The sequence below is a fragment of the Octopus sinensis genome, linkage group LG1 (genome assembly GCF_006345805.1).
Source record: "Octopus sinensis linkage group LG1, ASM634580v1, whole genome shotgun sequence".
NCBI lineage: Eukaryota > Metazoa > Mollusca > Cephalopoda > Octopoda > Octopodidae > Octopus > Octopus sinensis.
Genome location: NC_042997.1, coordinates 75,663,542 through 75,685,222, shown reverse-complemented (window position 1 = coordinate 75,685,222; position 21,681 = coordinate 75,663,542). Strand labels below are relative to the sequence as shown.

Sequence of the window (21,681 nt, the reverse complement as noted above, 5' to 3'; positions counted from 1 at the left end):
GGTATCACCAGCTGGCATTTAAAACCAATTTGAAGGAAACATTGTAACCACTAGGATTATTCGAAAATATTTTTCGAAATATACATACATATGTATATATATATATATATATATACACACACACACACATATAGGCCATCACAAAGCATACATATATATATATATAAATATATATATATATATATATATATATATATATATATATACACATATATAAAGATAAATAGATAGATAGACAGCAGCTTTGTATATGACAGAATTCATCATACACACCTGATCAAGTGGGCAAGCTTCAGGGTCCCAACAGTTACAAATGGGAGTGGTTTCTTGGTGATTTTTGCAAGTTATAATGTTCTTCATATTGGGGCAGCAGCTGTATATCTTTTTGAGCATCTGTTAAAAATTTTCCTGTATTTATGATTTAATGGAAAATGCTTATCTAAAAGAAACAGGAAATTCTTGCCTAAGTTAGCCGTAACATTAAGGGAGAAAGAAGGGTTGAACCGAATTAGTTTCCTTGGTCAATTTTTATGATTCCTGTTTTTACTTAAAGATTTGTAATATATTTTATCTCTGAAGCAGCTGTTAGTTAGGGCATTGTTATAGTAAGGGGCTGCTTCATGAAATAGTTGTTTAGAAGATAGATTTGATATCCTATTACTAATGTTAGCTATCAGATTTTTAATCCTTTCCACACCAACCCAGCCATAGACAGCCAGGCAAACCCAATGACATTTAAATGTAAATTTCAGCACAAATCTCGTAAGTACATTTGTGAAAACATGTCATCTCACTTGCAATTCTGAAGATAACTCAATAGTGACAGCAAGAGCAAATCTATACCTAAATGGAGTTGGAATTTGAAAACTATTTTTCAGAAGAGACTGGACCTACTTAGTCTTTCTTAGGAATTGAAGCCATTAGACTATTTTCTGTTACTTTTTCCAATAAGCTTCTTTGAAGTAATTGCTGTGGAAACCAGCCATTATGCAGAAAGTAAATAAACTGAAAAAGGAAGGTAGTTTTTGGTTTCCCACAATTGTAGAAGATACACGAGCAATTTTTGCCATAAATATTATTATGGGTACCATGAAATTACTCCAAATTAAAAATTACTGGAGTAATGGTGAAATTTTTGGAGACCAATATGTTTCCAATATTATGACAAAGACATGACTTACGAAATTAAAATAATATCTACATATGAGAGGCACTAGCAATAACCTAGTATGTGGAGAATCAAACTTCCATCTCCTATTTAAAATAAGACACTTCATCAACTGTGTCCAAAACACATATAAAACACTTCACAATCCTGATAGATACTTATCTGTAGATAAAGGCATGGTGAAGTATAAAGGTAGAGAACATTTCTAACAATATATGCCAGGAAAACCCACAAAGTAGGGGATCAAAATTTGGAAGTTTTGTGAAGCAAATATGGGGTACAGCTGTGGGTTTAGTTTTTATACAGGGAAAAGGGACAGTGATGTAAGTCAGCATGACCCGGGTACAATGTGGTCTGGAATGTATAACTTCCATTGTATAATCAGGTTCATATATTATTTTTTTAACTGATTTTTTAGTTCAGTCAAACTTGTGGTGGATTTAGATGCTTTGACAACATATATGTGTGCTACAGTAATTGCTAGTAGAAAAGGGCTACTGTTGGGTATAAAAAAAGCAAAAAAAAAAAAAAAAAAGAGAGGTGAAATAATCCAACAGCAGAAAAGAAATCAGCTAGCAACCCCATACAGAGATAAGAGGCAGATAAATTTTCTATCCACCTATGCACAACCATGTGTAGATAAAATGGCATCCTATTTGTGAACCTACAGATTGATCAGGGACATCTAACTGAAGGGGTTTGTGATCTGTCTACCTTCCTACTTACTAAGATTTTGGTTTTTGCTAGGTTAATTCTTAAGTTAATTATTTCTATCTAAGGCATCACTTTTACCTTTATAGCAGTTGACAATGGTGTTGCTACAACAATCATTGGGTATGACTCCTTTGTGAACCACCTGATTTACAATATGGGTGACTAGACCATAACCCACACTGCCTGATATTTTAAGCATCTTAGAAGTGACTCCTGATGGACTGGAAGTTTTCCTTGTCTTCATATCCTTAATTACTTAATCTCCCAGGGTACTGTCAATTTGGGTAGCTGGTCCTCAATTGGCTCAACATTTGGCAGACTCTCCTCCTCTCATTCATTTTCCGCATTCAGCACTCTTTCATAATGGCATCTCCAGGCCTCTTTCTTTCCAGAATCATTAAATGCAAGTGCACCATCATCCATGCAGATGCATTTCTCTCCTATGACATACTCTTTTACTTGTTTCAGTCATGTGACTGTAGTCATGCTGGAGTACCACCTTTAGTTGAGCAAATCGACCCCAAGACTTTTTCTTTGTAAGCCTAGTACTTATTCTATCGGTCTCTTTTGTCGAACCACTAAGTTACGGGGACGTAAACACATCAGCATCAGTTGTCAAGCGATGTTGGGGGGACAAACACAGACACACAAACACACATACATATAGATATATACAACAGGCTTCTTTCAGTTTCCGTCTACCAAATCCACTCACAAGGCTTTGGTCGGCCCGAGGCTATAATAGAAGACACTTGCCCAAGGTGCCATGCAGTGGGACTGAACCTAGAACCATGTGGTTTGTAAGCAAGCTATTTACTACACAGCCACTCCTACACCTTCTCTCACACACTGTCTTACAATCCAAAATACTTTAGTGCTCATGTCACTGAACACAGGCAAGCTTCTTTTTTGCTTCTACCTTGGCTATATATACCTCTCCCCCAGCTTCCCTTCTGGTTATCTGATACAGTTCCCTGCTATCCACTCTCTTCCAGGCCTGTTTCTTTGCTTTAATGGCCCTGTCTATAGTATCATTCCACCACTACATTACCCTAGGTTTGGAAGGGACTTTGTACCAACCACAGATTTGGTCTGTGGCACTCAGCAAGCTGTCCTGCAGGAATTCCCAGTTGCCCTCTAAGTCACAAGTCTGTAGCTCCTCCTCTCTAATCAAATTTCTCAATTAGGATGTCCCTAAATCTCTGACCATATGAAGGGTCTTTAAGTTTCCAAATCTTTCTTTTCCAGATTGGTATGCTTCTTGGCATCCTTCTGGCTGGAGTCTAAAGTCACTAACAATTAGTCTATGCTGTGGAGTACATTCTTCACCAGGGAGGGTCTTTGTATTTAAAAGTAACCATGCATCCTGCTGTCTGGTGAGAATACAATCCATCTGGCTAGCACAGTCACCTGATTGATAGGTGGTTGGCTGGCTTCCTGAAGTTGGTGTTGCAGATCAATAGGTTATATGCATCATAGAACTCCAGTAGCCTTGTACCATCTTCATTTTGGGAACCAATTCCATGGCCCCATGTACACCATGGAAGATACCAGATTGCCATCCAACATGCCCATATATATATATATATATATATATATATATATTATATATATATATATATAGTTTAAAGAGTAAATAAAGTTGGAAAAGGCACAAAAGTATATTTTAGAGAAGGTTTAATATTTTTGTTAGTGTTATAGTTTGAATAGACAGAAGCATTGTAGACAAAGCTATGAAGGATATGAAGACAGAAAAAGCCCCTGGCCCACCTGGAATAACTGCTGAGATGCTTAAAATATTTGGCGATATGGGATATGGTCTAGTCACCAGTATAGTTGATCAAGTTGTACATGAAGGAGTCATACACAATGACTGGTGTAGCAGTACTATAGTCAACTACTACAAAGGTAAAGGTGATACCTTAGGTAGAAATAAACACATAAGTATCAAATTGTTGGATCAGGTGATGAAAGTTACAGAGAGGGTCATAGCCCAACTAATTAGGGGTAGGTTTAATCTAGATGAGATACAGTTTGGTTTTGTGCCAAGGAGAAGCACCACTGATGTTGTATTTCTGGTAATGCAGCTTCAGAAGTACCTAGCCAAAGACAAACCTCTGTACTTGGCTTTCATTGACATGGAGAAAGCCTCTGACAGGGTCCTCCAATCTTGTATCTGGTGGTCAATGTGGCAACTAGGGATAGATGAGTGGTTGGTGAGAGCTGTACAAGACATGTATGGGGATGCTGTCAGTAAGGTGAGGGTTGGTAACTAATGATGAATTCAGGGTATAAGTAGGGATTCACCAAGGATCAATGCTCAGACCCCTCTTGTTCATCATAGCCATCCAGGCAATAACAGAGGAATTTAAGATAGGCTGACCCTGGGAGCTCCTCTATGCTGATGACCTTTTTCTTATAACTGAATCACTACCACAACTAGAGAAGAAATTCCAGGTATGGAAGAAAGGTCTAGAATCAAAGGACCTAAGAGTTAACCTAGCAAACACCAAAGTCTTAGTAAGTAGGAAGACAAGACAAATCACTTCAGATAGATTGCCATGCTTGATCTGTAGGAAAGGCATAGGCAGCAATTCTATAAGCTGTACACATAAGAGGTTTAGCAATATCAGAGGCATGTTCACTGGAAAATAGGTTTTGTGTGTGGAAGATGCACAGGTACAATAAAGACTAAAAATGTACAGAAAAGAGATCCCAGCAAATGCACCTAGGATAAGCTAGATGTAGTTGATAGCTTCTGTTATCTAGATGACTAAATCAGTAGTGGTGGTGGATACTCTAAGAGCATAGCTGCAACAATAAGAGTAGGCTGGGCAAAGTTCAGAGAGCTCCTACCTCTGTTGTCAACAAAGGGCCTCTCCCTCAGAGTGAAAGGCAGACTATATCATGCTTGTGTATCAACAGCTGTGCTACACAGCAGTGAAACATGGGCTATGACCACCGAGGATATAGGTAGGCTTGAAAGAAATGAAGCTAACATGCTTTGCTGGATGTGTAATGTCAGTGAGCATGTATGACAGAGTGGAAGCGTCTTGAGATAAAAGATGTGGTGTGCAAGAGAGACAACTGTGTTGGTATGGTTATGTGATGTGTATGGATGAGGACAGCTGTGTAAAAAGTGCTGATCTCTAACTGTGGAGGGAACCTGTGGAAGAGATAGACCCAAGAAGACAAGGGAGGTGGTGAAACATGATCTTCGAACTTGGGGCCTCACAGAGGCAATGACTAGTGACCGAGACCTTTGGTGATATGCCATGCTTAAGAAGACCTGTCAAGCTGAGTGAAATCATATTCATAGCAGATGCCAGTGTCACATAACTGGCATCCATGCCAGTGGCATGTAAAAAGTATTTTTTGAGCATTGGGCCTCATGTAGGCAATGTGGCCAATGTTGGTGTCATGTACCTGGCACCTGTGGCAGTGGCATGCAAAAAGCATCTGTCAAGTGTTGGTACTCACAGAGGCAATGTGGCCAATGCCAGTGTCACATAACTTGAACCTGTGCAGGTGGTACATACAAAGCACCTTTCAAGTGTTGGGCCTCTTGGAGGCAACTGGCATGTAAAAAATACCTTTTAAGTGTTGGGCCACATGGAAGCAATGACAAATGACTGAGACATTTGGCAATATGCTATGCTTGAGAAGACCCATCAAACCAAGTGAAATCGTAGTTGTGGTAGATATTGGTGTCATGCATTACACTCTTGTAGTGGTTGGTGTTAGGAAGGGAATTCAGCTGTAGAAACCATGCCAAATCAGACTGGAATATGCCGTAGCCCTTCAGCTTACCAGCCCTGGTCAAACTGTCCAAGCCATGCCATCATGGACAACGTATGTTAAATGATGATGATGATGATGATGAGTGTCAATGTATCCATCTTATCAAATGTTAAAAGTAATTTTTATGGAAATCTATGCATAGGTCAAACTGTTAAACTCCTATTTTTTTCTCTTTGACTTCCCAAAAAATTCCTTTTAATATTTGATAAGATGGATACATCAAAACTGGTTATATTTTAAATCACTCACTGTACCAAAAATATCAAAGATTCTCTAAAATATAATTTTGTGCCTTGTTCAACTTCCTTTACTTTTCTAACCATAAATTTTGATTTGTATGGATTCTTAATGCCTTTATATATATATATATATATATATATATATATATATATATATATATATATATATGCATGTGTTGTGTATATATAAAATTGAAGAAATTGGAGTACAGTCGGACATTTATTTATAACTAGCAGTATCGCCCGGCGTTGCTCAGGTTTGTAAGGGAAAAAACTATAAAGCACTTTTAGAGAGTTATAGCCAAAAAATAGCAAAAAAATGGAAAAAAATGATGGTAAATTTTTTTTTTTAGTTAAAAAAGGTGGACTTGCGTCCCCTAGACAGTTTGTGGTTTGTGTTTCTAATTCTCGACCCCATGTCGAATTTATCGATATTTTTCAGAACTGGGGGAACTTTTCAAAATTTTCGCTGCGTTAGTTTTGAATTATGACATTGGGCTATGTGTGTGTCAAGTTTCATCAGAATCGGTTGAAAGCCGTGGTCAGGGTGAGGGTACAAGCAAACAGACACACAGACACACGCACAGACAAACTGCCGTTTATATATAGAGAGATTCGCTACAATTGTTTTGATACAACATAGTTCTCCAAGAATACAGGTATTTGAGTATGCTACTGTTTCTTTGCATAATGAGATCTAGTTGTGTTTCCTCAGGCAATATATGAGTGTTGTCTATGTTAGTTTAAATTCAATGACTTCAAGGTCATCTCCTCTGCTCATTGGGGTTTGAATTTAGTAGCAGTTGATAGGCCAATGGTGTGTGGGCAAGAATACATTTGTCAGACTATGAATGGTACTGGTTGGCATTTAAATGGGATTGGTCTTCTATTTGGGGATATCTCTGATCGGTTCTTCATGTTTGGCTACACATGTGAATTTCTTAAGCTGATCTTTAGTATTCAGCGGTTGGATATATACTCACATATACACACATACAAACCTACGTATATATGCCTATATACACACATACATGCGCTCACATATACATACATTCCCATACATATGTATATATACCTACATTTAGGCAACTATATATACGTACATGTGAAAGAGAGACAACTGCACTGGTATGGTCATAAGTTGAGTATGGATGAGGACAGCTGTGTGAAAAAGTGCCACACCCTAAGAGTGGAGGGAACCTGTGGAAGAGGTAGAACCAGTAAGGCCTGGAATGAGGTAGTAAAGCACAACCTTCGAATGTTGGGCCCCACAGAGGCAATGACAAGCAACTGAGACCTTTGGAGATACACTGTGCTTCAGAAGACCAGCAAGCCAAGTGAGAACATTGCTACAGCCTCTGTCTGTGTTGCACAACCGTTCTATTTAAGTGTACCCATTTAAGTGAAAGCATTGTTGTGACTGATGCCAGTACTGCCTGACTGGCACCTGTGCTGGTGGCACGTAAAAAGCACCATTTGAGCATGGTCAATGCCAGTCCCACGAGACTGGTGCCCATGCTGGTGGCATGTAAAAAGCACCATTCAAGTGTCGTCATTGCCAGTGCTGCCTAACTGGCTCCCATGCTGATGGCATGTAAAAAGTACCATTTAGGTGTGGTCACTGCCAGTACCACCTAACTGGCCCCTGTGCTGGTGGCACATAAAAAGCATCCACTACACTCTTGGCGTGGTTGGCGTCAGGAATGGTATCCAGTCGTAGAAACCTTGCCAGATCAGATTGGAGCCTGGTGCAGCTTCCTGGCTTGCCAGTTCTCAAACCCATATAAACATGGGAAGCGGACATTAAACGATGATATACATATGTGTACATATATATATATATATATATATATATATATATATGCCCTCTTGCATTTGTAAGTATATACACATACCCACATACATAAGTAAACCTATCACTTTGTCTTGCATATACATATAGTGAAGAGTGTGTGTATACATACACACTCTTACATATATGTATATACAAATACATTTCTCTCTACTTATCTCCAACTTTGTGTGCTGACTCTCACATGATCACTCCCATTGATATAAATATAAATATATATATACATATATATATATATATATATATATATATATATATAATATATATATATATATATATATATATACAGGGTGAGGAAGCAAAATTTACAATGAACATTAAGTTGCTTTTTCTCAGGAGGCACTAAGTCAATTGTTTTGAAACCTAGCATATACTGATGTCATACTCATACCTAACACTATTATCCTTACCTTTTCAGAAACTTTTGCCCATATGAGTAATCAGGAAAGCAAACGTCAAAGAATATGTGATTTGCTGAATGCACTCGTCACACGAAAGGAGATTTCAAGGATAGTTGGAGTGTCCATAAAGACTGTTTATAATGTAAAGAATATTTTGACTATGAGCAAAACTATTACGAGGAAGTCTGGAAGTGGAGGAATCAACAAAAAACGTACCAAAGCCTTTATTAAAGCTCTCAAATCCAAAATCCTACAGGATCCAACCAAATCCATGAGAAAAATGGCAATTGAACTTGAGGTAGACAAGAAGACCATTAGAAATGCAGTAAAATATGATTTGAGGTTAAAATCTTACACAAGAACACCAAAACATTTGTTGACAACAGCTATGAAGGAAAAGAGATTGGAGAGGTGCAAGAAAATTATTACATGGTTCAAGAAAATGTCCTCCATTATAACAATCTTTTCAGATGAAAAGATCTTCACTGTCGATGCTGTTCTGAACTGCAGAAATGACAGATTTATTGCAAAATCAACAGCTGAGGTTAAGGGGACATTCAAAACAAAACATGCTGCACAAGTTATGGCTTTTGGTGTTGTGGCTTCCGATGGAAAGAAAATGCCTATAAAATTCTACAAAGCTGATGAAAAGATAAATGTTAATACTTACTACAAGACTCTGAGATACCAGGTATTGTCATGGCCTAAAGCAAACTACCCAGATGTTAATTATGTATGGACACAGGATGGTGCTCCAGCCCACACAGCCAGAAAGATACAAGATTTCTGAAAATCCAACTTTAGCGATTTTTGGGAATCATGTTTATGGCCGCCTTGTAGCCCAGATCTAAACCCCCTGGATTATGCTATTTGGGGCGTTTTAGAACATGCTACCAATAGAACATCACACAGCAATGTCGACTCACTTAAAGATACTATTACAGAAGAATGGGAGAAGTCGTCTCCCGAATATTTGAGGAACACTTGTACAAGTTTCAGGAAGCGTGTGAAGGCAGTTATTGAGAAAGAAGGAGGACACATAGAATAAAAACATTTTCTATTATGTAAATTTTCTTGTGGCAAATAAATTCTCATAACTTTCAATAAAATAATTGGTCATACACTGTCTTTCAATCCCTGCCTCAAAATATTGTAAATTTTGCTTCCTCACCCTGTATATATATATATATAATAATAATAATAATAATAATTTGAGGGAATATTATTCCTAACTTACAAGGAAAAATTCAATTTAGAAATACTAAATCAAATTTCACAAAATATAATATATATATATAAATTAGAAAAAACCACCTTTTATCAATTCAAAATGAAAAATTAAATTACACAATCTAGAAAATTACATATAATAGAAATATTAAATAAACCAATGATTAAGTAATGTGCAAAATAATAAATAAAATGTATATATTTGGTAGAATAACGACGTCTTTCGTGGCTATATTTAAGAAATGATTATAGTAAAAATATTAGTAGCAGTTGTAAAATCACTTTGATATAAATATAGCCACTCATCAGGTTAAAAATAACTACAATAATCATCATCATCATCGCGTAACATCTGCTTTCCATGCTAGCATGGGTTGGAGAGTTCGACTGGGGTCTGGGAAGCCAGGAGGCTGCACCAGGCCCAGTCTGATCTGGCAGTGTTTCTACAGTGGATGCCCTTCCTAACACCAACCACTCCATGAGTGTAGTGGGTGCTTTTTACGTGTCACTGGCACAGGTGCCAGGCAACAGCCAGGTTCAGATGGTATCTTTTACGTGCCACCAGCAATGGTATCACAACTACAATTTCCATTGATTTTTGATCAATTTCGATTTCACTTGCCTCAACAGGTCTGTGAAAGCAGAGTTTTGTGTCCCAAGAAGGAAAGGTATGCATAAGTGGACTGGCTACATCCTAGGCAGAGGCCACGGGTTATGGTCTCCTGCTGGGTCTTCTCACACACAGCATACTTCCAAAGGTCTCGGTCACTAGTCATTTCCTCGGTGAGACTTAATGTTCGAGGGTCGTGCTTCACCACCTCGTCCCAGGTTTTCCTGGGTCTACCTCTTCCACAGGTTCCTTCAACCGCTAGGGTGTGCCATTTTTCACACAACTATCGTCATCCATTCTTGCCACATGACCATACCAGCGTAGACGTCTCTCTTGCACACCACAACTGATGCTTCTTAGGTCCAACTTTTCTCTCAAGGTACTTACACTCTGTCGAGTATGCACACTGACATTACACATCCATTTGAGCATACTGGCTTCATTTCTTGCAAGCTTACGCATATCCTCAGCAGTCACGGCCCATGTTTCACTGCCATGTAGCATGGCTGTTCGTACTCATGCATCATACAATCTGCCTTTTACTCTGAGCGAGAGGCCTTTTGTCACCAGCAGAGGTAAGAGCTCTCTGAACTTTGCCAAGGCTATTCTTACTCTAGCAGTTACACTTTCAGCACACCCGCCTCTGCTACTGACTTGGTCACCTAGGTAACGGAAGTTATCAACTACTTCTAGTTTTTCTCCCTGGAATGTGGAGGAATTTGTTCTCTGCACATTTTCAGTGTTTATTATTCCTGAGAATCTGCCACATACAAAAACTATCTTCCTAGTTAGCCTTCCTTTGACATTGCTGCACCTCTTATGTGTCCATAGCTTACACTGGGTACATCTTATAGAGTTTCTACCTACCCCTTTTCTACAGATCGAGCAGGGCCATCTACCTGAAGGCGTTTGTGATTTGTCTACCTTCCTACTTATTAGTACTTTGGTTTTAGCTAGGTTGACTCTAAGGCTCCTCGATTCTAATCCTTGTTTCCACACCTGGAACTTCTCCTCCAGTTCTGATAGTGACTCAGCAATTAGAGCAAGGTCATCAGCATAGAGGAGCTCCCAGGGGCATCCTGTCTTGAATTCCTCTGTTATTGCCTGGCGAACTATGATAAATAGGAGGGGGCTGAGGACTGAACCTTGGTGGACCCCTACCTCTACCCGGAATTCTTCACTGTACTCATTGCCAACCCTCACCTTACTTACAGTGTCCCTGTACATGGTTCGCACAGCTTTCACTAACCATTCATCTATCCCTAGTTTCCTCATTGACCACTAGATAAGGGATCGGGGGACCCTGTCAAAGGCTTTCTCCATGTCAACGAAAGCCAGGTACAGAGGTTTATCTTTCGCTAGGTATTTCTTACCAAGAATATAACATCAGTGGTGCTTTTCCCTAGCACGAATCCAAACTGCATCTCATCTGAACTGACTCTCTCTCTAATTAGTTGGGCTATGACCCGTTCTGTAACCTCCATTACTTGGTCCAGCAACTTGATACCTCTGTAATTATTTGTATCTAAAGCGTCACCTTTACCTTTGTAGCAGTTGACTATTATGCTGCTACACCAGTCATTGGGTATGACTCCTTTGTGTATCACCTGGTTAACTATATGGGTGACTAGGCTATAGCCAACGCTGCCAGATATTTTGAGCATCTCTGCAGTAATTCCTGATGGGCTTGGGGCTTTCCCTGTCTTCATACTTCTAATTGCTTTATCTACCGAGGTACTGTCAACTCGGATAGCTGGTCCCTCTGTTGGGTCGACATTCAGCAGACTCTCTTTCTCCCATTCCTTCTCTTTATTGAGCAACTTTTCATAGTGGTGTCTCCACACCTCTCTCTTTGCATCCTCATTTAGTGCAAGTGAACCATCATCCATGCGAACACATTTCTCTCCTATCACACCACGATTCTCTCTCACACACTGTCTTGCAACATGAAATACCTCAAGTCTTTCGTTCTCACGGCACAAAACATTGGCAAATTTTTTTTCTTATCTGCTTCCTCTCTGACTAAATAAACCTGCCTCCTAGCTTCCCTTTTGGCAGTCTGATACACTTCCCTGCTACCACTGTTCTTCCAGTCCTTCCAAGCCTGTTTCTTTTGTCTAATAGCCCTGTCAACCACATTGTTCCACCACCACGTTATTTTGGGTTGAGAGGGGACTTTGCACCATCCACAGATCTGGTCGGTGGCCTTTAGCGGGTTGTTCCGTAGGAACTTTCAGTTGTCTTCCACATTATGTGATGGTATATCCCCTCCTATTTCATCGAAGGCTTCGAGTAATACGTCTCTAAATCTCTGTCGATTTGCAGGATCTTTAAGCTTCCAGACCCTTCTCCTCCAAGCTAGTCTTTTTCTGGGCATTCATTCAGCCCTGATCCTGAAGTTGCCAACTACTAATCTACGTTGAGGGATACATTCTTCGCCTGGGAAGGTTTTGGCATTTATAAGCAACCCTCTTTCCCTTTTTCTGACGAGGATGTAGTCAATTTGGCTAGTGTGTCTGCCAGGACGGTAGGTGACTAGGTGAGAGGTGGGTTTCCTGAAGTTGGCATTGCAAACCATAAGATCATTTGCATCACAGAACTCCAGCAGCCTGGTTCCCTCCTCATTGCGAGAACCAAAACTGTATGCCATGGAAGCCCCCGACATATATATCCATTGATGTCACCAGCCACAAAGAGAAGGTACCTGTCATTTGTCAATGAGGTAATCTGCAACAGGGTGTCATAGAATCAGTCTTTCTGCCCTTCCGGTAGCCCCGGTTGAAGGGCATAGGCCGAGATAATGGTAGCTGACCTATGGTGAAGCACTAATCTAATCTTAAGTACTCTGTCACATACTCTGACTACCTCGATTACCTTATCTACCCATTTCTCCACAAGAGGTATACCCACGCTCCTGACCCCGTCAGTGTTCCCTGCCCAGAAAATCTTGTACCTGTGTTCTTTGCCTGTGAGGAACCTAGCGGAACCTCCTCTCCACCTTACTTCTTGGATGCGGCACAAGCATCTCAACAATAGTTCAAGCATCTCAACAATCTCACCAGACCTACCTTTCAGTGTGCCAACTCTGAGGGTGTGGGAGGTGTGAGCCTGTGAGACCCTGGGATGAGGGACAGCAGTGTTATGTACCTGAAAAGAAAGCTTGCATTTGGCAGAATTCATAAAGAAACACTAGACTACAACCTACATACACTACACTGTTTTTTGTGCTATATGATCAAATAAACCCTACATAGGGGTGTGGGTGGCATTTGGCCCTTAGAAGTGTTCGCAGGAGGTACACAAGGAAGACATAGGTTAGTAACTTCCTGTTAAGGTAGATGGTGTGGGAGGGTGGGTGTACTTTGAAACAGCAAGTTTAGACTAGAGCATCGTCTTCTGCACATGTAAGCTATGGATAAACAAATTTAGAGAGAATGAAATAATGAAATAATAACCTGTAATAAAATAAAAATAAAATATAATGATTAACAGATAAATATGATCTTAAGAGAAACAAGGAAGGTGAAGCTATTGGAACTATGTTTACATGATAGAGAAATAGATAGATAATAGAGAACGAATGGGGGTGGTGGTTAGGGTTACGATCTATACATTAACAGGAGTACATGAACGAGGTTGTAAAGTCAAAATTTTCCTTAACTGGTCATCTTCTGAAATCCATATTTTATCAGCAGAGGAAATGAAAATCGAGTAGGGGAAAAAACAGAGCATACACTAGTTTATATAGAGTTGGGGTTAGTGGGGGGGACTGTTGGTGTATTAGGTGGTAAATCGAAGAGAGAGTGAGAAAGAGAGAGAGAGGGGGGGACAACATGAGGAAGAAGAAGAATATTCTTAGGGATTCTCTGTAACAAAAATTAATGAAACAGCAAATGCCGAAATCATGAGATGGAATTGAAAAATATTTTTGAGATTTTGGGAAACATAATTTAATGAAATAGCAGTGGTAAATCGAAGAGAGAGACAGTGTGCATAGAAAGAGAGGTCAGAGTTGGGTGGTCAGGCAGTAAATACAATACGAAGAGGAAGAATATTCTTAGGGATTTTGTGTAAACATAAATTAATGAAACAGCAAATGCTGAAATCGTGAGATAGAATTGAAAACTACTTTTGGGATTTTGGGTAACATAATTTAATGAAACAGCAGTGGTAAATCGAAGAGACAGTGAGGCAGAGAGAGAGGGGGGTCAGAGTTAGATGGTCAGGTGTTAAAGTAAGTAAGTAATAAATACAACACGAGGTAGAAGACTATTCTTAGGGAATTTGGGCAAGTTTAGACTAGAGCATCATCTTCAGTACTTGTAAGCTATGGTTAAACAAATTTAGAGAAAATGAAATAATGAAATGATAACCTTAAGGTTATCAATAATAAAATAATTAATTAATAAATATACGTAAATAATCTTTTAAAATATAAATATATTCTTTAAAATAGATATCTATATTTGAAACATTTCTTATTTTGATTCCAGTATTTATGGCTTGTACTAGCATTGTGTATATTAATTAATTTTAAGGTTTTAGTATTAATTGCTTAATGGGTATTAGCCTGTATTTGGATGTTTATTAAATAAATATATTAATTAATAATCTGATTTAATGTATATAGCTTAACCCTTTCTGACCAAATTACACCCCTTATGTGTTTCAATTAATTTCTAACGTAATCATAAATTTAGTCTGGTTTCATTAAACAACTATAACTTTTTTATTTATCAATATATTAATCTGATTTTTGGAAGATAATTTAATGAAATATTCTCAACCAATCTATACTATAATTTTTGTTACAAAGTGACTCTAATTGCAGGTAGATACAGGTAAATTCCACAAAATATAAAATTATTAAAATTTTGTTCAAACATCGCTATAGAAAATGGGTTATTAGCTAATATTCAATTGGGTATACAACAAAATTTTACGATAGAATTTGTTATTCTGGGTAACTTTCTGATACCCATAATAATATTTATGGCAAAATAGGCCTTAATTTCATTTAAGGTTGTGGGAAATAACAAACTATCGTTTCTTTCGCTTTGTTTACGTTTAGCGTAACGGTTCGTTTTCACCGTAATGATTTCAAATAGGCTCATTCGAAAAAGTAAAAAGAAATAGTTTAAGGCTTTACTCTTCTGGGAAAGTCTGTGGCTTGGTCCAGTTTCTTCAGAAAAATCACCGAAAGAAACAGTTTTTAAATTTTCACTCCATTCAGGTGCCAATTCATTTTCTTTATCGCCATTGGAGATCTCAGATTCACTGTTTTCACTTTCGGAAAATGAAACATCAGATTCATTATCAAATACCACATGCTTTTTTTTTTTTCAGTCATAGAGTTAGATTTATGAAGGTCTTCAGTAGAAAATCCTTCGAATTCTGACTCGCTGCTTGATATAATGAAATTCGTATCCATTTTTTGTCAGAATTACAAATTTTGAAAACACAATAGGAACAAATTTCGGAAAAAAATCTCCCAAAATTCACGGAATTAAAATTACACTTCGATTATTGTACAAAACTGTAGTTGAACTGTTTACGAAGTATAATACGTGTTTTCACGAATGTACTGAAGAGATTTGCTCTGATATTCTCATTTAAATATGAATAGGTAAATTCGGGCGGCTTTGGGCGGTTTGGTCTCATAAACCAAAATTTTTTTCGGGCGGCTTTGGGCGGTTTGGTAACGAAAGGGTTAAAGTGTTGTATTTAGTTTTCACTTAATGTATATTTAGTATCTTATATATATATATTTTAAAGAATATATCTATATTTTAAAAGATTATTTACGTATATTTATTAATTAATTATTTTATTATTGTAGTTATTTTTAACCTGATGAGTGGCTATATTTATATCGAAGTGATTTTACTACTACTACTAATATTTTTATGATAATCATTTCTTAATTATAGCCACGAAACACGTGTCGTTATTCTACAAAATATATACATTTTATTTATTATTTTGCACATTACTTAATCATTGGTTTAGTATTTTTATCTTATATTTAATATTTCTATTATATGTAATTTTCTAGATGGTGCAATTTAATTTTTCATTTTGAATTGATAAAAGGTGGTTTTTTTCTAATTTATATATATATATATATATATATATATATATATATATATATAATATATATATATATATCCACACATATACACATTCATACATAGATATGGTTATGGTCATGTGTTGCACATGGATGAGGACAGCTGTGTGAAAAAGTATCACACCCTAACAGTGGAGTGAACCTGTGGAAGAGGCAGACCCAGGAGGAAACCTGTGAAAGAGGTACACATATATACACAAACAAGCACCTATACACACACACATATATATATTTATACATCCATCCATATATATATATATATATATATCTTTATATTTTCACCCACACACTCATGTGCATACATACACATAAAAGCATAGGCACACACACATATATTAATATATATGTGCATAGATATATGCGTACATTAATATATGTACACTGATAGTCTCTCATTCACATACACATGCACTTGTGTGTAGATACAAATACACATATGAATATATACCTACAAATACACTCATGCAGATATACATATGCATCCATATGCACACATGCATAAATACAAATATATATATATATCTACACAAAAAAGTAGATACTTTCATGAACTGTACACATGTGGGTGGACACCCATACATATAAATAAGGAGACAAGCACAATCTGACTGGGAATTTACTGAATCATTATTAGTTATTATTTGCAATACTATTATTTGACAGTGCTGGGTCTAGAGATTACATTTGTGTGTGTATATATATATATATATATATATATATATATATATATATATATATATACATACATATATATATATATAGAGAGAGAGAGGGGTACAGCCAGACAAACATATATATAGAGAGAGAAAGAAAAAATATACACCACTACAAATGGACACTTAGGTAGGATGGAAAAAAAGAGGAGGGGGAAAACACCCTGAAATATTATTATTATTATTATTATTATTTCACAGTGCCTAATCTTGAAAATGCATATTTAGCACAGTGGGGACATCTTGGAATTTTCTCAGCATGCTTGTTTACCAAGTTTTCATTACTCAGCAGGATGCATACTCCTGCTGAGTAATGAGAACTTAGTAAACAAGGATGGAGAGAAAATTCCCACAACTGTATAGAGAAAAGTGGGGCATAAGAGGAATTAAATGTGGTATGTGGAAGAGGAGATTACATTCGTTTGGATGTGTGATGCACATGAATGAAGACAACTGTATAAAGAAGTGCCAAAAAACGAAAATGAATGGTACTTGTATGAGAGGGAGACCCAGGAAAACATGGGATGATGTGGTAAAGACTGATCTCGGGATGTTAGGGCTCATGGAGGAAATGACAATAGACTGAGATATATGGCACTATGAGGTTCTAGAGAAGACCCACCCACGTTGGTGAAACTGAGTGCTAGAAGCACTGTCATACCCACATGTAACAATAAAGTTTTCACAAACCCTACCCCTAGAATCCAAACTCCATTACTTCCCCCAAAAAGCATCTTTTTCACTTCCTCACATTTCCTCTTCATACACTATGATAATCTCTCATTCCCCATCCTCTCCTGCTCACTGTATTGCTGCTTCCCCCATCCCTCTCTTTATACCCAGGTTCTCATCAGTCACTGCAATCCCCACCCCCATTCCTTACTTACACCTTCTTGGCAATACCTGGCCGCATATATGATGACCCGTACAATGAGGGCATGCTCTGGCAATTGCCACCATTTATCTCTTTCTTCCTTACTCTACTATCCCATCTATGCGCTGAACCCCATTCTTTATGAGTATACCCTGGAACTTCACCATCCTCTCTCCTGCTCTCTTGTCTCCCACACTCTTTCTCTTGCTCTTCCCTCTGACTAGGATGACTATGTATCTCCTCTACAGCAGCACACCTGTTTCTGCCCTCATTCTTGATCACTCACTGTCTCTCCTACTTTTCTCACCGAGTACCCCTAAGAATTTCCTCCTTCTACCTCGTGGTGTATTTACTGCTTGTCCCCTCTCTCTCTTCGATTTACCCACCTGTTACACCAACACTTCCCCCCTTAACCTTAACTCTATAAACAAGTGCAAGCCCTGTTTTTTCCCCTACTCGATTTTCAATCCCTCTGCTGATGGAACACGGATCTCAGAAAATGCCAAGATAAGGAAAATTTTGACTTCTCAACCTTGTTCATGTTCTCCATGTTTAATGCGTAGATCGTAACCCTAATGCCACCCCCATTCATTCTCTATTATTATTATTATTATTATTACTATTATTATATTATCTATCTATTTCTTTATCACATAAACATAGTACCGATAGCTTCGTCTTCCTGTTTGTCTTAAGATCATGCATATCTGTTAATCGCAATGTTTCATTTATTTATTTATCCTTCCTAACCAAAGTTATCATTTCGTTCATTCATTCTCTCTAATTTCTCTAACCATAGTATACAAGGGCAGAAGACGATGCTCTAGTCTAAACTTGCTGGTTCGCGGTACACCCACCCTCCCACCCCCTCCACACACAGGCAGTCCCTATCCTTAACCGGAAGACCCTAACCTATGTCTTCCTCGTTTATCTCCCGTGAACACTTCTAAGGGCCAAATGCCACCCCACCCCTATGTAGGGCCTATTTGATCATATAGCGCATGAAAATGGTGTATTGTCCGTAGGTTGTAGTCTAGTGTTTCTTATGAATTCTGCCAAAAGCGAGCTTTCTTTTCAGGTACATGACACTGCTGTCCCTCATCCCAGGGTCTCACAGGCCCACACCTCCCACGCCCTCAGAGTTGGTACACTGAAAGGTAGGTCTGGCGAGATTGTTGAGATGCTTGAGCGGAGACGTGTAGATTTGTGCAGCATCCAAGAAGTAAGGTGGAGAGGAGGTTCCGCTAGGTTCCTCACAGGCAAAGAACACAGGTACAAGATATTCTGGGCAGGGAACACTGACAGGGTCGGGGGCGTGGGTATATTTCTTGCGGAGAAATGGATTGATAAGGTAATCGAGGTAGTCAGAGTATGTGACAGAGTACCTAAGATTAGACTAGTGCTTCACCATAGGTCAGCTACCATTATCTCAGCCTATGCCCCTCAGCTGGGTCTACCGGAGGGGCAGAAAGACCAATTCTATGACACCCTATTGCAGACTACCTCGTCGACGAACGACAGAGACCTTCTTTTTGTGGCTGGTAATTTCAATGGACATGTTGGACAACGTGCAGGAGGCTTCCATGGCATACATGGAGGCTATGGTTTTGGTTCCTGCAATGAGGAGGGAACCAGACTGCTGGAGTTCTGCGATGCAAATGATCTTATGGTTTGCAATACTAACTTCAGGAAACCTGGCTGTCACCTAGTCACCGATCGTTCTGGCAGACACACCAGCCAAATTGACTATATCTTTGCCAGAAAAAGGGAAAGGGCTGCTTATAAATGCCAAAACCTTCCCAGGTGAAGAATGTACCCCTCATAGTAGTTAGCGACTTCAGGATCGGGGCTGAATGGATGCCCAGAAGAAGACCAGCCTGGAGGAGAAGGGTCTGGAAGCTTAAAGATCCTGCAAATGGACAGAGATTTAGAAACGTATTACTCGAAGCCCTTGATGAAATAGAAGGGGGTATAGCATCACATAATGTGGAAGACAACTGGAGGTTTCTACGGGACAACCAGCTGAGAGCCACTGACCAGATCTGTGGCTGGTGCAAAGTCCCCACTCAACCCAAGGTAACGTGGTGGTGGAACAATGTGGTTGACAGGGCTATTATACAAAAGAAACAGGCTTGGAAGGACTGGAAGAATGGTGGTAGCAGGGAAGTGTATCAGACTGCCAAAAGGGAAGCTAGGAGACAGGTTTATTTAGCCAGAGGGGAAGCAGATAAGAAAAAAATTGCCAATGTTCTGCGCCATGAGGACCAAAGACTTGAGGTATTTCGTGTTGCAAGACATGATGTGGTAGGAGAGAAATGTGTTCGCATGGATGATGGTCACTTGCGCTAAATGAGGATGCAAAGAGAGAGGTTTGGAGACACCACTATGAAAGGTTGCTGAATAAAGAAAATGAATGGGATAAAGAGAGTCTGCCGAATGTCAACCCAACAGAGGGACCAGCTATCCGAGCTGACAGTTCTTTGGTAGTTAAGGCAATTAGAAGCATGAAGACAGGGAAAGCCCCAGGCCCATCAGGAATTACTGCAGAGATGCTCAAAATATCTGGTAGTGTCGGCTATAGCCTAGTCACCCGTATAGTTAACCAGGTAATACACGAAGGAGTCATACCCAATGACTGGTGTAGCAGCATAATAGTCAACTGCTACAAAGGTAAAGGTGATGCCCTAGATACAAATAATTACAGAGGTATCAAGGTGTTGGATCAGGTAATGAAGGTTACGGAGAGGGTTATAGCCCAACTGAATAGGGTTTCGTGCTAGGGAAAAGCACCACTGATGCCATATTTCTGGCGAGACAGCTGCAGGAGAAATACCTAGCCAAAGATAAGCCCCTGTACCTGACTTTCGTTGACATGGAGAAAGCCTTTGACAGGGTCCCCCGATCCCTTATCTGGTGGTCAATGAGGAAACTAGGGATAGATAAATGGCTGGTGAGAGCTGTGCAAGCCATGTACAGGGATGCTGTAAGTAAGGTTAGGGTTGGCAACGTGTACACTGAAGAATTCAAGGTAGAGATTGGGGTCCACCAGGGTTCAGTCCTCAGCCCCCTACTATTTATCATAGTCCTCCAGGCAATTACGGAGGAATTCAAGACAGGATGCCTCTGGGAGCTCCTCTATGCTGATGACCTTGCTCTAATTGCTGAGTCACTATCAGAACTGGAGGAGAAGTTCCAGGTGTGGAAACAAGGATTAGAATCGAGGGGCCTTAGAGTCAACCTAGCTAAAACCAAAGTACTAATAAGTAGGAAGGTAGACAAACCACAAATGCCTTCAGGTAGATGGCCCTGCTTGATCTGTAGAAAAGGCGTAGGTAGAAACTCTATAAGATGTACCCAGTGTAAGCTATGGACACATAAGAGGGCAGCAATGTCAAAAGAAGGCTAACTGGGAAGATAGTTTTTGTATGTGGCAGATGCTCAGGAGCAATAAACTCTGAAAATCTGCAGAAAACAACTTCCATCACTTTCCAGGGGAAAAAACTAGAAGTAGTTGATAGCTTCCGTTATCTAGGCAACCAAGTCAGTAGTGGGGGTGGGTGTGCTGAAAGTGTAACGGCTAGAGTAAGAATAGCCTGGGCAAAGTTCAGGGAGCTCTTACCTCTGCTGGTGACTAAAGGCCTCTCACTCAGAGTAAAAGGCAGATTGTATGATGCATGTGTACGAACAGCCATGCTACATGGCAGTGAAACATGGGCCATGACTGCTGAGGACATGCATAAGCTCGCGAGGAATGAAGTCAGTATGCTCCGATGGATGTGTAATGTCAGTGTGCATACTTGACAGAGTGTTAGTACCTTGAGAGAAATGTTGGACCTAAGAAGCATCAGTTGTGGTGTGCAAGAGAGACGATTGCGCTGGTATGGTCATGTGACGAGAATGGATGAAGATAGGTGTGTGAAAAGTGCCAATCCCTAGCAGTTGAGGGAAC

The 21,681-nt window shown here is 39.2% G+C and overlaps 1 protein-coding gene and 1 long non-coding RNA gene across 2 annotated transcripts in view; both read right to left on the bottom strand.

The window, feature by feature from the left end:
* LOC115210256 overlaps positions 1 to 21,681 on the bottom strand; it is a 439,746-nt gene that overhangs the window by 65,007 nt on the left and 353,058 nt on the right. The window lies entirely within an intron of this gene.
* On the bottom strand, positions 242 to 20,359 carry LOC118762942. The gene is made up of 4 exons (XR_004998694.1): positions 20,348 to 20,359; positions 8,849 to 8,852; positions 7,557 to 7,560; positions 242 to 354 (listed from the first exon to the last, which is right to left on the bottom strand). It is a non-coding gene; the product is annotated as an uncharacterized LOC118762942 (long non-coding RNA).